Source organism: Eriocheir sinensis, chromosome 55, assembly GCF_024679095.1.
Source record: "Eriocheir sinensis breed Jianghai 21 chromosome 55, ASM2467909v1, whole genome shotgun sequence".
In the NCBI taxonomy this organism is placed as follows: Eukaryota; Metazoa; Arthropoda; class Malacostraca; order Decapoda; family Varunidae; genus Eriocheir; species Eriocheir sinensis.
This window is the reverse complement of record NC_066563.1, coordinates 1,915,589-1,931,329: the sequence shown is the minus strand read 5'-3', so window position 1 is coordinate 1,931,329 and position 15,741 is coordinate 1,915,589.

Here is a 15,741-nt window from a genome sequence, read left to right as displayed (position 1 = left end):
ATCGTCTAACAGCTCCGACCCAACAAGTCTTGACGTGCACAAACACATGCCATCATCCGGGAGTCGGCGAAGTGAATGAAATAATCTGCATCTTCCTTGCAAGTTTAGAATCTAAGACCATAAAGATTTCCAAGGGTTACGAGAGACACGAATTTGTCGGTTTTTATATATAACAACAAAAATGAATATATACAACGCTTCTAGTCCTGTCGTTGAATATGAAAACAGTCAAGTAAAAACATATTGACAAAGATGAAATAACTGGGAAAGAAGTAAAAGGGAAATAACTAAAACAAATATTCAAGACAAAGAAAATTATTAAGTTTGCAAAAAAGAATTCAAAGCCAAAAAAGAAGCGAGACAATAAGGGGTCTGAATAAATCATTGCAGTATTGAACGCGACCATATGAAGAAAATACTAATAAATTGAAGGAAAAGAAAAAGGAAGGAACTCGCATAAATCACGAAGTTGAAAAAGAAGAGAGAGGAAGAGAGAAAGAAAGGGAAAAAAAGCGGGTCAGAGGGATGAGGGAGGGAGAGTAAAAAACGAGAGAGGAAGCGCAGGGAGAGAGGACGTAAAAAAAGAGGAGGAAGGGAGGGAAGGAAGGAAAGAGGGAGGGAGGGAGGAAAGAGGGAAGGAGGGTGGGAAGGAAGGAAAGATGAAAGAAGGGAGGGAGGGAAGGAAAGAGGAAAGGAGGGAGTGAGGGGGGGAAGGAAAGAAGGAAGGAGGGAGGGAGGGAAGGAAAGAGGAAAGGAGGGAGTGAGGGAGGGAAGGAAAGAAGGAAGGAGGGAGGGAGGGAAGGAAAGAGGAAAGGAGGGAGGGAGGAAAGGAAGGAAGGAAAGAGGAAGGAGGGAGGGAGGGAAGGAAGGAAAGAGGGAAGGAGGGAGGGAGGGAAGGAAAGAGGAAAGGAGGGAGGGAGGGAGGGAAGGAAGGAAAGAGGAAAGGAGGGAGGAAGGGAAGGAAGGAAAGAGGAAGGAGGGAGGGAGAGAGGCAGAACACGTCCCAGGGCTGAGATTTGATGGTTCCTAAGGCTGCCCTCGTCAGCAGGTTCGGCGCTTATTAAATATGAAAGATGACAAGGCGGAGGGAAGGACGAGGGAGGGAGGGAGGGAAGGGAGGGGAGTCTGGAGGGAAACTTAGTTATTGACGGGTATATCGGGGATTCATTTTTTCGGGTAACAAAATAAATGGTCAGTATTAAAGACACATTAATATCCCGTCTACATGCATGCCTACATACCTTGTTATCTATCTATCTATCTACCTACCTGCCCATCAAACAAAGGAGTCTATACCTATCCATCTATCTATCTATCTATCTATCTAGCTGAAGAGAGAGAGAGAGAGAGAGAGAGAGAGAGAGAGAGAGAGAGAGAGAGAGAGAGAGAGAGAGAGAGAGAGAGAGAGAGAGAGAGAGAGAGAGAGAGAGAGAGAGAGAGAGAGAGAGAGCAGCATGGAAACTAATGCAAAAACAAACAACATATATACTCCATCGATGAAAGCCTGTAAGTGAAGTTAAACATGTATATCTGAATGTTTATTGAAAGTCTGGGCTTCGTGGCGGTGGCAGCTATTTCCGCAGTCTCCCTCCACTCGCCAGGTTTTCTTTGAATAGACTCACTCGAGGCTCCTCCAGGTGACACAAGCAGAGAGGGAGGGCAGGCGGAGAGGGAAGCGAGATAAAGGGAAGGAGACTGGAAAAAAGAACCAGAAGAAAACTAAATAAAATACCGGTTAAATGAAGGAGGAAATACTGCAGGAAGAATGGACATTATTGAAAAGGGAGGGAAGCTGAAACACACACACACACACACACACACACACACACACACACACACACACACACACACACACACACATACAGAGAGAGAGAGAGAGAGAGAGAGAGAGAGAGAGAGAGAGAGAGAGAGAGAGAGAGAGAGAGAGAGAGAGAGAGAGAGAGAGAGAGAGAGAGAGAGAGAGAGAGAGAGAGTGTGTGTGTGATGTAAAAAAATGTTGGTAAAAAGCAGGGAAAATCATATTATGAAACTCCTCCGGAAAATCACGGCCACTTTCTTTACAAAATGTGCACACAAATAACATGTTCTTGTCGTAACATGACAGTTACCACCACCACCACCACCACCACAACCACTTTTGAGAAGAAGAAGAAGAAGAAGAAGAAGAAGAAGAAGAAGAAGAAGAAGAAGTGTAAAAAGAAAAAGGAATCAACCAAACAAACTATAAAAAGGAATAAAACTATGTTATTAAAAACAATTAGTAAGAAAGCTTTAATGATGAAACGATGACGATGATGACCTTGTTGACTATGATAACAACAGTAACAATAACAATGAATGGAAACAACAACGACAACAAACAAACAAAACAAAGCAACACCAATACCACCACCACCACAACAACAGCTCCCAATACTGAGGTAGGCAACAATTATACCGATCACCAGGCCTCCTCTCCTCTCACCCCCCTGCGGCAATTCCTGTCAGTTTGCACCTGTAACCTGCTATTCACGGGGCCTAATTTTGTAAAGGTGTAATCCCGCTGATGCTCCCCAGGTAACGGGATTAGGTAATTAGATGCGCAGGTGAGGTGGTACGGCCTGGTTGATCCGCGGAGATGCACAGGTAGAGAGTGGAGGAAGATTATGGGTGCTTGGTGTGTGTGTGTGTGTGTGTGTGTGTGTGTGTGTGTGTGTTGACCACGGAGATATAATACACTTTCATTGCCTTCTCCACTACCTACTCACCACATGTAAATATATAAATAAATTCCCTCTATAGAGACGATTAAATATTTACTTTCTTAATAAACCAAGTGGTCTAGAATGTACGTCTTGGAGCTTGTAGGAGATTGGTCTATAAATAAGTTAGTTGTGTTAGGCCTCTTATCCTCTCTTCCACCCAAACACACACACACACACACACACACACACACACACACACACACACACACACACACACACAGCCTCCGGGTTGCTATTTCGGGAAGAGACTCGCTTCACTTGGAGTTTTTACGGCGGGAACCTAATCTCTGGTAATTAGCTTTGAAAGGGAGGAGGCGGAGAGGAAAAGAGGGAGGGAAAGAAAGAGAGAAGGAAGAAGGCGGGAAGGGGAGGTAGGAAGAGAAGGAAGGGCGTGGCTATTGAAGGTTATGAAAGGTCCGTGCTGCCCCCCCGCAAAAAAAAAAGTAAAAGAAATAAAGATTTTCACTTTTTATTCTTCGGGGAACCGTCAACCTAAGATGGGGTGAGGAAGTGAGGACTTTTTATCTTTTTTATTTTCTTATTCTCTCTCTCTCTCTCTCCTTTGAAGTCCTCTGAGACACCTTACATGTGCTGAAGGTAAATAAAATAGTCGGTCTGTATCTCTCTGCCACTCCCTGCACTCCTCTTTCACTCCATACTTCTGTCATTTGCTATCTTAATATGCAATCACCTTTTCTGCCTTTACGTTCTGTATTTAATTTAGTGAAGCTTTAATTCTGATGATGCATGATGACTGAACACTCACATGATTTTTTTCGTATTTTCAATCTACGTTTTTTTTTTAACATACTTCTATCTCTGTATCTGCTTGGTTATCAGTTAGCCTCTCTCTCTCTCTCTCTCTCTCTCGTAGTCCTCCTTCTCGTCCTCTTCTTCCTTCTCTTCCTCGTCCTCGTCCTCCTCACCCCCCTGCCCCTCACAGCCTCTAGTCCGCCGTCTAGGTAACCGGTGTCCCTCTGCAGGCCCATAATAATACAGTAAATTGTCGTCTCTATGGCTGGAGGAGCGGCGGCCAATTGGTGATATTGGTGCGTGATGCTGATGGCCGTAGTTTCCAAAGTCGTCGGGGAGTGGGCGCCTTTTTTTTCTACTCTTTTTTTATACTTGGCAGCTTCCATATCTATTTTTTTTACGCTATTTTTCATTTAGTTTTTTATTACACCCCTTTTTTTTCCCTTCATGTGTTTTAGGTGTTGGAAATGTCTGCTTTATTACGTTATGCTACCCGTTTTGGAGCTGACCTTTTTCTCTTGTTCTTGTCGTATATATATTTTTTTCATCTTCCGTACCTGATTGTCTGGTGTTATTTCATCGATTTATTTATCATTCCACTTTCTTTTCTTTTTTTCTTTTCTATATATTAAGTTGCCACTAATGCTTGTTTTGTGTGTCATATGGGTTGGGTGATTCTTGTTATTTGTTTTTTTCGGTCTATCTGTCTGTCTGTTTGTCTGTGAGTGTCTGTCAGTCTGTCTGTATGTATGTATGTCCGTCTCTCTCTCTCTCTCTCTCTCTTCGTTATATATGTGCTGACAGTTTCAAAGTATAACCCATTCTCCTTTCAAGCTCCATTAGTTTGTTTCTATGTCTTCCCTTGTTTGTTTTTACCTCTCTTACCTTTTTTTCCATTTCTTTTCTGTATTTTTAGTCTGTCAATATGAGAGGCATTAGTTTTTTTTAGACACATTCAGTACATTCTACATATATCAATTAATTTCCTTCACATATGACAAAAAAAAAATGTATCTATATATATTTGTATGACAGCAACTAATGTAAAGCCTATTTAACTTTTTACGCCATGCCCACAAAACAACGAGAAAAAACACAATATGGAATAAAAGAAAAGAAAAAGATACACTGGTGGATAACCTAGTCCCGTTTTCCTTCATAAATTCCGAGAGCAAATACAGAAGCGAAAACGGAACAGGAACAAGGTGTAACTCTGCCAATATTGATTCTCGCGCCAGCATCTTTGTAACACACGGAGTACAATGGAAGGTAAAAGACTACTCGTTACTCTGCTGTGTTCCTTTGAAAAAATACTGGAGGGGGATGAGAGTGTCCTGGAAGAGAAGGGGAGCGACGGGCACGAACAGGGAAGGGAGAGGAGGGAGACACTGCAGCGGAAGAAGTGTAAAGGGGAGAGAGGGAAAAGATTATAACAAAGGGCTGATTCTTCTTCCTCACGTCGTCACTACGATTATGGTGATAGCGAAGAAATTAAATCTTAACAGGCGAGTCGGAAAGTCTCTTTAAATTCGTCTCCATCAGCCATATTTCTTAAGATGGAGGAGGAGGTGGAAGGGGGAGGAGGAACGGAGGGAGGATGAAAGGGAGTGAGAGAGGGTTCAAGGAAGGTTGGGAGTGAGGAAAAAGGAGAAGAAATAAAGGAGAAAGAGGAGGGTGGATGGATGAATGGCTGGAAGAAGAAGGAAAGGATGGATCAGATGGGAGAAGGAAGAAAGAAAGGAAGAAGAAAAGGAAGGAAGAGGGAAAGGATGGGTCGGATAAATGAAGGAAGAAAGAAAGGAAGGAAGCTGGGAATAAAGAATAAATCATGAGTTAATTAAAGAAGGAGAAAAATAATGAGATGCCAATATAAGAATGAAAGATTAGATAGGTAAATAGATAGATAGATAAAAAGATAGATGCAGATAGATACATACATAACAGGAAGATGGATAGATGGATATAGATGGCGAGAGAAGGGTCGAGGAGGAAAGAAAAAACTAGAGGAAAGAAAACAGCGACACGTACAAGGAGGAAGAGGAGAGGAAGAGGAAAAAAAAAAAGAGAAAGAGGAAATGGAGGAGGTGGAGTAGAGTAGGAGAGGTAAGGTTCACTCTTCCCTTTTTCACCTGCGCAGGAAGACAGGTGAGTCGCCCCTTCAAGTGAGACAGGTAAGGTAATCCTGCCGCGACCTTTTCTTTGAGTGGCCCAGAAAAAAAAGGAGGAGGAGGAAAACGAAGGAAAATTGGTATAAAATCGTCGTAAAAAATGAGACCCTTCCAGAGTTTTTTCGGGATATAAGGAAGAGAGAAAAAAAATGGAAGAAAAAGAAGGATGAGAAGAAAACAAAGATGATGGGGAGGAAGAAGCAGAAACAAAAGAAAAAGATGTAGACGAATGAGAAGAGAGATGATGATGATGATGATGGTGATGATTAAGACGAAGAGATACAAAACAATAACTTAAAAAAAGCAACGAAAAACAACCTCGATGAAATCAATGAAATCAACACTGCCATCTAAAACAACAACAACAACAACAACAACAACAACAACAACAACAACTACTACTACTACTAAAACGAAAGATATAAAGGAGATTCTTGTCAGTCCAGTATTTGTTTTCAAGTGGGCGAGGAGGAAGGGAAAGAAGAGAAACAAGGAAGAGGCGGAATAGATGTAAGCGGAGGAGGAGGAGGAGGAGGAGGAGGAGGAATCTCAGTAAAAAGAAAGTAGTAGTGGTAGCAGTAGTAGTAGTAGTAGTAGTAGCTAGGTTGAGGAGGAGGAGGGGTCAGAGAAGGAGCAAGAACAGAGGTAGGAGCAGCAGTCGCATACAGATGAGGATGATGATAAGGAAGAGGGCGAGGGGTGGAAGAGGTAATGAGGGGACTAGGAAACGAGACCTTCTCATTGAGGGTCGTAACAAGAGCCGCCCGCGAGCAACCCGAGAGTCGTTTCCTGTCGAATAATTCCACCATCGATAGAATGACTCCGCCAGGCCCTGTAACGACGACAACGGTGGGTACTACGACTACGACTACGACTACGACGATGACGCTTCTAACTTGACTTTGTAGGAGGTATAACGCGATGCTCACAGAAGCGGTGTAAAAAATAAATACTTGATTTTATTTCTGTACGTGTGTGTGTGTGTGTGTGTGTGTGTGTGTGTGTGTGTGTGTGTGTGAGGCGGAAATATAAATGTGTGTAAAAGTTAAATACCGAATATAATGAGAGCAATTAACTTTGGTTCATGGTATTTGTGTTTCAGTTCGAGCGTCCAGGCGAGGCGGACGGTCAGTGGCAGTGTGCGATGAGCGACTGTAACTAGACAAAAGTGTGTGTTTTTCTTGCTCTCTTTAACCTGTCAGTCTTTGCACAGTTCATCAGTCAGTGTGCTTCTATGACTGTCTTCCCAGGTACCTTTTTCTTCCTTTCTTCCTCTTTGATTTATGTTTTTTTATGCCAGGTTTCTTTTGAGTTTTGTTATATTTTTGTGGGATCAGTTATTGGCAGTCTTTTCTGTTTTGTGATGCCCTTGACTGACTCCGTGTGTGTGTGTATGTGTGTGTGTGTGTGTGTGTGTGTGTGTGTGTGTGTGTGTGTGTGTTCTCGTATACGGTAGAAGCCTGGAGTGGGTGAGAGAGATGAAGGGGTTGCCCACTTTCCAGCCCCCAGAGAGGACACCCACTGCAGGGAGATTAGAGGAGTGGGAGAACAATCCTCTGAAGGGGTTGACGTAGAGGATGGAGGAGAGTGGAGGACTGAGGGGGAGGGGTGGAGGAAGGAGGCGGTGGAGGGGCAGCACAGGAGGACGAAGGTAAGAGAACTGCAGAAACAAGCGCGCACACACACACACACACACACACACACACACACACACACTCACAGGCTCTTGAGTGGAAAAGAAATATGGGGGCGAAAAATCGTTTGCAAACAGACAAGAGACCTGAAGATGAAAATATAAGAGTGTGGAAGGGGAAAAAAGGGGAAGAGAGAGAGAGAGAGAGAGAGAGAGAGAGAGAGAGAGAGAGAGAGAGAGAGAGAGAGAGAGAGAGAGAGAGAGAGAGAGAGAGAGAGAGAGAGAAGATTTGGTTATCGACGGAGTTTAAATGGGAAATTACCTTCGGGCGTTGCATTCCCTCTCATTTCCCCTCGGCCGCTCGCCACCCCGGAACCAGCTCGCAATATTAGCATAAAACCGTGTATGGAGGTAAAGAGGGAGGGAAAGGAGCAGGGAGGCGAGGGGGAGGAAAAGAGGGAGTGGCAGGGAGTGGAAAAGGCTGAATGAGTGTGTGAATCAGGGAGGGAGTTGGAAAAAAGGTGAAGTTGGTGGGATAAGGAGACAGAATAGGGAGAAGGGGAGAAAAGGAATAGGAGGAAGGAAAGGGAAAAAACGTCAGGATAGGGGAGGGGAAAAGAAAACCGTGACAGTGGGAGAGAAGGAAAGACGAAATAAATGATAGGGAAAAGAGAAGTGAGGAAAAGCGTTAGAGGGAAGAAGAAAGGAAAACAAAGTGAAAGAAGGAAAAGGGAAAAGCTGGGTTGAGTGAAGGATAGGAGGGAACGAACGTACTGAGCAAACGTTAGAGAGGAATAGGAAAGAAAGAAGCTGGAATGAAGGGTGAAGAGAAAGGAAGAGAAAATAACTGAGACGGGAAAGAGAGAACAAAGTATTGAAGGAAGTAAAGAGATAGAGGAAGAAACGGAAGGAAAACTGAAGGATGAGACTAAAGTAAAAAAGAGAGAGAAATATGGAGAGAAATGAAGGAGTAGAAACGAACTGAAGGGAAGAGGAATAGGAAATTGAAACACGAACGCGGGAAATAGAGAAGTAAAACAGAAAAAAGAGGGGAGAGGAGCAGAGGGGAAAGAGAGACAGACAGACGGAGGGAAGGAGGGATGGGCAGAAAATTGGAAGGATGAAACTTAAAGTGAGGAAAGTAAGAGAAGTTGAGGGAAAAAGGGAGGAGACAGAAAAGGAAGAAAAGAGAACCGAGGGAGGAATGGAGGCAAGGGGCTGGGGGTGGAGAAAGGAGGGGAAAGCGAGGGAAGAAGTTAAAGGGAAGAGGGATAAGAGAAAAGGAGGGGAAAGGAAAGTGAGGGAAGAAGTTGGAGAGAAGAGGGAAAAGAGAAGAAGGAGAGGTGGAAAAGGAAAGAGAGAGAGACAGAGAGAGGGAGAGAGGGAAGGAGAGATAAGAAGTTAGATGGAAGAGGGACAAGAGAATGTATGGAAAAAGGAAGGGGGACTGGTGGAGGGGAGAGGGGAGGAGGAAGAAGGGAGGGGAATGGAGGAACGGAGGGAAAAGGGAAGAAGGAAGAGGGAGGGCGGATGGGAGGAGGTGGGGGGGAGAAGGAAGGGGGATGGGGGAGGGGCGGGGGGGGGGGGGGAGGGGAAGTAGAATAGAGGGCGGGAATGTGAGGGGAGAAGCTGAATCGTGATTGGGCGAAGTCAAAGTCCTCGCCAACTGATTTGCTGACAGACCGAACACAAACTTTCGCTTGACCCACGTTGCAAAAAATCGAGAAAATGCGTCAAAAAAGCTTTAATGTCCTTTTCAAGTGACTTCCATAATACTTTTTTTCCTCAAATTTCTCTTTCCTATTTTTTTTTATTTATCTACGCGACCAGTTTTGTTTAGCTTTCTTTTATTGTTTTCTATTCGAACGATGTAACATTTTTCATCGTATTATCCTCCTCTATTTTAGTCTCGTTCTCACTGGCATACACACACACACACACACACACACACACACACACACACACACACACACACACACACACACACACTTCCTCATTTGATTACAGACTTAGAAAGGCGTGATTAAGGGCCGCGGAACCTCACAGCCTCCGGGGACACGCTGGCGGCGCGGCTTTGGCCCTTGCGGTGCCGTGACGCAGGAGCCGAAGTGCCGCGCCCTCACCGGGAAAAAGGAGACACATCGCCGCTGCTACACGCTAATGGGAGGGGCAAGGCTGCTGCTCCTGATGATGATGGTGATGACGATGATGGTGATAATAATATACTGATAATAACAATAAAAATAGAAATAGTCGTAGTAGTTGAAGTAGGGGAACGAGTAGTAGTAGTAGTAGTAGTAGTAGCAGTAGTAGTAGTAGTAGCAGTAGTAGTAATAGCAGTAGTAGTAATAGTAGTAGTAGCAGCAGTAGTAGTAATAGTAGTAGTAGTAATAGTAATAGTAGTAGTAGTAGTAGTAGTAGTAGTAGTAGTAGTAGTAGTAGTAGTAGTAGTACAACAACACCGATAATTTCTCATTCTTAAAAAAGTTCCGTTAAATACTGACAATAATAAAAAAAAAACGCTAAGCACCGAACAGTAAAAAAAAAAAAAAAAAAAGATCGTATCCGTCAAACTCTAAACAATTGACGCGAGGAATGAAGGACTGGAACCTCTGTGTAGGCGATTCCTTTTGTCTCTAGAGGATCCACGTCGATGGGTACTTGAGAAGGGCGCCGCCGGGACACCTTACTCTCCAGGCCCGACTAGGAGGAAGAGGAGGAGGAGGAGGAGGAGGAGGAAGAAGAGAAGGAAAGGTGAGAGGGAAAGACAAGCGTAGGCCCTATCTTTAATCTCTCTTTTCTCTTCCTTTTTTCTCTTTCATTTCTCTCTAATTCTCTTTTTTCTCATTTACCTCTCTCTCTCTCTCTCGTTTCTCTTTTTTCTCATTCTCTTTTCTCTCTCTTCTCATTTTTTCTCTATCGTGTTCCTTCTCCACCTTCACCTTTTCCTTCCTCATCTCATCTCCCCTCCCTCCCTCCTATACCCCTTCCCTCCCTCCCTCCTATACCTCTTCCCTTCCCCCCTCCTCCCACACACTTTGCATTCAAGGACAGTTTCGGAACTTTAAGTCGAGCTGCTTCGGACGGAATATGAAGACTCACACTCTTCCGAGACTTCCTGGCTAATGCGACGCAAAAGTGCATTAAAAGTGTTGCTTGTTTGTCCGATGAAGAGATTCGAGTCAACGTAATACACTTTTATTTTTCATTTTTCATTTGTTTTTTTTTCATTTTGGACGTAAAGAGAGACGTTGATCTTTAAGCTTTTGTTTGCTGTCAGGTATTTCTTTATTTACTTTACGGCAGAATGGTTTTGGATTGTATTTTTGTCCCCTCTCTCTCTCTCTCTCTCTCTCTCTCTCTCTCTCTCTCTCTCTCTCTCTCCGTTGGTTGTTAGTGTGATAAAAAGATTCTAGTCAACGTATACATGTTTTATTTCCACATTCATTTCCTTTTTTTTTAACTTTTTCTAACGTATAGCGAATAGTCGATCTTTAAGCTATATTTGCTATCAGGTAATTCTTTTTTTTTCACCTTTACTTGACGGCAGAATGGTTTTGGAATGTATTTTGGTCCGATCTCTCTCTCTCTCTCTCTCTCTCTCTCTCTCTCTCTGCAGTGCGTAGATTAACAAAACAACGACGGAAATGGAAACGTGAAAAATAAAAGGGTGTGAGGATTGCAGAACACACCGCGGGAAAAGTGACGTGGGCGAGGAGTATTAAAACGGGTCACGTCCTCTGTGTGTGTGTGTGTGTGTGTGTGTGTGTGTGTTGGAAAGGGTATTGATGGGTAGGTGGTGAGGTGGATTAGGGCGTGTGTTAACTATAGAAAAAAAAAAACAAGACTAGACATTAAGGGGGTAATATTTTTAACTTGGCTGAGTGACGAGAGGGGTTCCATAGGGCTCCTTACTGCGCCCACTGTTGTTTATTTTTCTATATTAATGACGTTGAATCAGAGGTAAGCAGTAATTTCAGCAGGATTCTGATTACTACTACTACTACTACAATTACTACTTCTACTACTACTACTACTACTACTACTACCACTGCTACCGCTACTACTACTACTACTACTATTACTAATACTAATACTATAATTTTTACCACCACCACTACTACTACTACTACTATTACTAATACTAATACTATAATTTTTACCACCACCACTACTACTACTACTACTACTACTACTACTGCTTTTGCTGCCATCATTTCTACCACGCGTTTCTCATGAATGATTGTCACAGGTAGCGAACACTAATTAACACATCTAAGGCACTCGCGACTCCTTACCTTTTTTATTTTCACATGGAGGAGGACGAGGAAGACGCACTGCTCCAGGGGGTTTCATTATTGCGTTGCGCCATTGTGTGAAAACTTTCTTCCCCGCCTTCCCCGGAGACGTCTGTTATAATGAAGGAAAAAATGGTTTAGTCCGATACAATAATGGTTTACGATGCCATAATCTGAGTAATATGAAAGTGGTGATGATGGGTGAGATTAATATGAACGTTATAATGGCGATAATGATGTTGAAAATGATAATGATGATGATAGTGATGAAGATGAAAATGAGAATAAGGAAGAGAAAGAAAAGGAAGAAAAGAAAAAGGAGAACAGTAAAAACGAAGAAAACGAGGAAAAAAAAGGGAGGAGGAGAAGGAAGAAGAGGTAGATGGAGAGGAGGAAGAGGAGGAGGATGGAAAAGAAGAAGAGAAGGAACAGAAGGATATTGAAAACTGAAATATAAAATCAAAAGTAAAAATATAAAGAAAACACAAACTTGAGAATACAGGAAACAGAAAAGAAGGAAGAAGAAAAGGATGAAGGACAAATAGAGAAGCGGAGGAGCAGGAGGGGAGGAGGAGGAGGAGGAGGAGGAAGAGGAGGTGAACATCCTGCTTTGCATATCAAGGTTGCCTCAGGCTTGGTCTCTCCATGATAGTTTGAGAGCTCCTCCTCCTCCTCCTCCTCCTCCTCCTCCTCCTCCTTCTCTTCTTCCTCCTCCTCGTCCACCACTTTTTTCTTTTCTCCTCCTTCTTCTCTTCCAGAAATAAAGGAGATGCGTCTTCCCAATATGGCCATGAAAGTCGACTTGAAGTTTTTTTTTCTCTTTTCGAGATAATCATAACATTGCGAGTGCTCCTGTGTGTGTGTGTGTGTGTGTGTGTGTGTGTGTGTGTGTGTGTGTGTGTGTGTGTGTGTGTGTGTGTGTGTGTGTTTTGAGGCAAATCACGGGACTTAGCATGACATTCAGTATTCAAATAGGCTTAAAACTGTTTACGTAAGAAGCGATCCACTATGTATTCCTTAACATGAACGCGCTTTTTTTTTCAGACGGGTACAAAGCTATCATTTATTGCTGTCTGTTTGACCGTCTAAGATTCGGCCCCTCCGTGGAGAGACTATGATGCTTTGCCTTTTGACGGCCATGACGAGGGGGCGAGGTAAGTCTTTCTAGAGGAGCTCAGGGGGTGGTTGCCAACAGACCGATTACAGCAACAGACGGCGCCGCAGCCAGTCTGTTAACGAGTGTCTGGCATCTTACTTGATTCTCTTTATCCCTGCCTACCTTTATCTACCTTTCGTTATCATGTGTGTATTTTTATGCTTATCACTTGTAAACGTGCTGTATATTACTCATGGCTTAGCTTTTTCATCGGTATTCATGGTTTCTTCTTCTTTTATTTCTTTTTTCTTCATTTTCTGGACATTTTTTTAATCGAGCAAGACTCCAGTGTTTTAGAGCCTACCTTGACGACGGATATCTTTCTCTGCTTTCTCTTTCTCTTTGTCTTCGGGTTCAGAGCATATTGTGTAGCTTTTGTAGGCGACGGTGGCTGCTGTCGTGATAGTCTGTACTCGTCGTGGCGTGAGGGCGGTAAAGGAAAACGCAGTCGTCTTCAAGAGGTAGACTTCGGTAATCAATGCCGCGAGGAGTAGAGACAAAGAGCGTCTTAGGCAGGCCGGGAACGAGGCAGCCCCTGTGTCTTTTGTTTTGGCTCTTAGGTACCCCGGCCCATCCCCGCCCCCCCGCTGGCTCATTAGCAGGCCAGGTGGGTGGAGAGATTACCTGCGACGAGACGGAGGGGTGTTCGAGGCAGTGGAAACTTCAGCGTTGGAATTTTTAATGTGGAATCTCCAGAAACGTAAAACACAGGCGACTTCTACCAAGATGGAACAACTTGGATATGTTTTAAAAATAGATAATATGGATAAAAAAATCGAAAACAAGGAAGATATTATACAAGAAGTGAAAATACACGAAAATCTGAGCAAGGGAAAGTATAGTAAATAAATAAAAATACACATAAATAAATGATTAAATAAACAAACAAAAATCAAAGAGACGGGAGGTAAAGAGAGGGAGAAAATGACGATGTCAGCTAAGAAGTAAAGCGTCTCTCTCTCTCTCACACACACACACACACACACACACACACACACACACACACACACACACACACACACACACACTTACATACCCTCTGCCCCACCCTCCCCCCTCCCCTCACACCTGCAAGTAATTCCGCCACAGGTGAGTAAGAGCAGAACATCCATCACCAGGAGAAAGACACGGCCCCCCCTCCTTCCCTTTCCCTTTACCAGAGACTCCACTAAACACCACCTCTGCTCACCTGCTGCGCTCCCGCCACCAAGAGGAAACAACGAAGACTAAGAGGAGGAGAAAGAGGAAGAGAAAAAATGCAGTAAATGAAACAAGAAGAGAAAGGAAACTAGGAGGAGAAAGAGGAAGAGAAGAAAGTGTAAAAGGCAGGGAAGACGGTTTTATTTACGGTCAAAATAAATAAAAACAAAGACTCCCACCCCGCCAAACACTGCTCCAATAAAGAGACCGAAGAAATAAAGTAGAGATAAAAGAAAGTAGAGAAAATATGTAATAAATAAGGAAAGGAACGCCACGGAAGAGGATGAAGAAGAGTGAAAGAATGACGCGCGCAATAAGATTAAGGAAATGAAAATGCACGCACACGAAAGGGAAGAACAAAGCAAAGACGAGGCAGCACAATACTCGTCCTTAAGAACCAACGGAATAAGAAAAAAATAAATGAAAAAAATAAAAACACATCACGTAGAAAAAAAGATAAAACAACGGGAAACAAAAGTTATAATACAACGGGAATAACAAGAGAAAAAGAAAACAAAACAACGGGAATAAAAACATGAAAATAATACAAAAAACGGGAATAAAAACATAAAAATAATACAAAACAACGGGAATAAAAACATGAAAATAATACAAAACAACAGGAATAAAAACATGAAAATAATACAAAACAACGGGAATAAAAACATGAAAATAATACAAAACAACGGGAATAAAAACATGAAAATAATACAAAACAACGGGAATAAAAACATGAAAATAATACAAAACAACGGGAATAAAAACATAAAAATAATACAAAAAACGGGAATAAAAACATAAAAATAATACAAAACAACAGGAATAAAAACATGAAAATAATACAAAACAACGGGAATAAAAACATGAAAATAATACAAAACAACGGGAATAAAAACATGAAAATAATACAAAACAACGGGAATAAAAACATGAAAATAATACAAAACAACGGGAATAAAAACATGAAAATAATACAAAACAACGGAAATAAAAACATGAAAATAATACAAAACAACGGGAATAAAAACATAAAAATAATACAAAACAACGGGAATAAAAACATAAAAATAATACAAAACAACGGAAATAAAAACATAAAAATAATACAAAACAACAGGAAGAACAACAGATAAACAAAAACAAAAAAACAAACAACGGCAAAACAGATAAACAAAAACAAACAAACAACGAGAATAACAACAGGAAAATAATGGAAAACAACGGGAATGATTACAAAATCAAAAATCAAAACAACGGTAACAAAAAACAACTATATACTACAACAACAACAACAACAACAGGAACCAAGGGGAGAACAGCACACCGTCCCTCCCTTCCTAACTAAGCCTTAAACACACACGACATGAATTACCCTTCGAATACACTGACCAGGCCCACTTACCCCCCCCCCCCCTTCCCCCTGAGTTTACTTAATAACAACCTCACGTACACCCCCTATGTCACCCCTCATTCGACTCTCTCTCTCTCTCTCTCTCTCTCTCTCTCTCTCTGTCCGTCGTCTGCCTGTTTTCCTGTCCTTTCTCGACGCTGCTTTGTTTAGTTTCATGAAGGTGTCCGTGCAGGCTTTTATTTGTATGTGAGAGAGAGAGAGAGAGAGAGAGAGAGAGAGAGAGAGAGAGAGAGAGAGAGAGAGAAAGGAATCACGCTATAACTGGAAAATTGAAGTTACATGTGAAGTGGGCTCTCTCTCTTTGTGTCCCTGTCTGCCCGTCTGTCTGTATGTCTGCTTCTGTCTATTTTCTCTTTCAGTATTTATATCTCTCTGTCT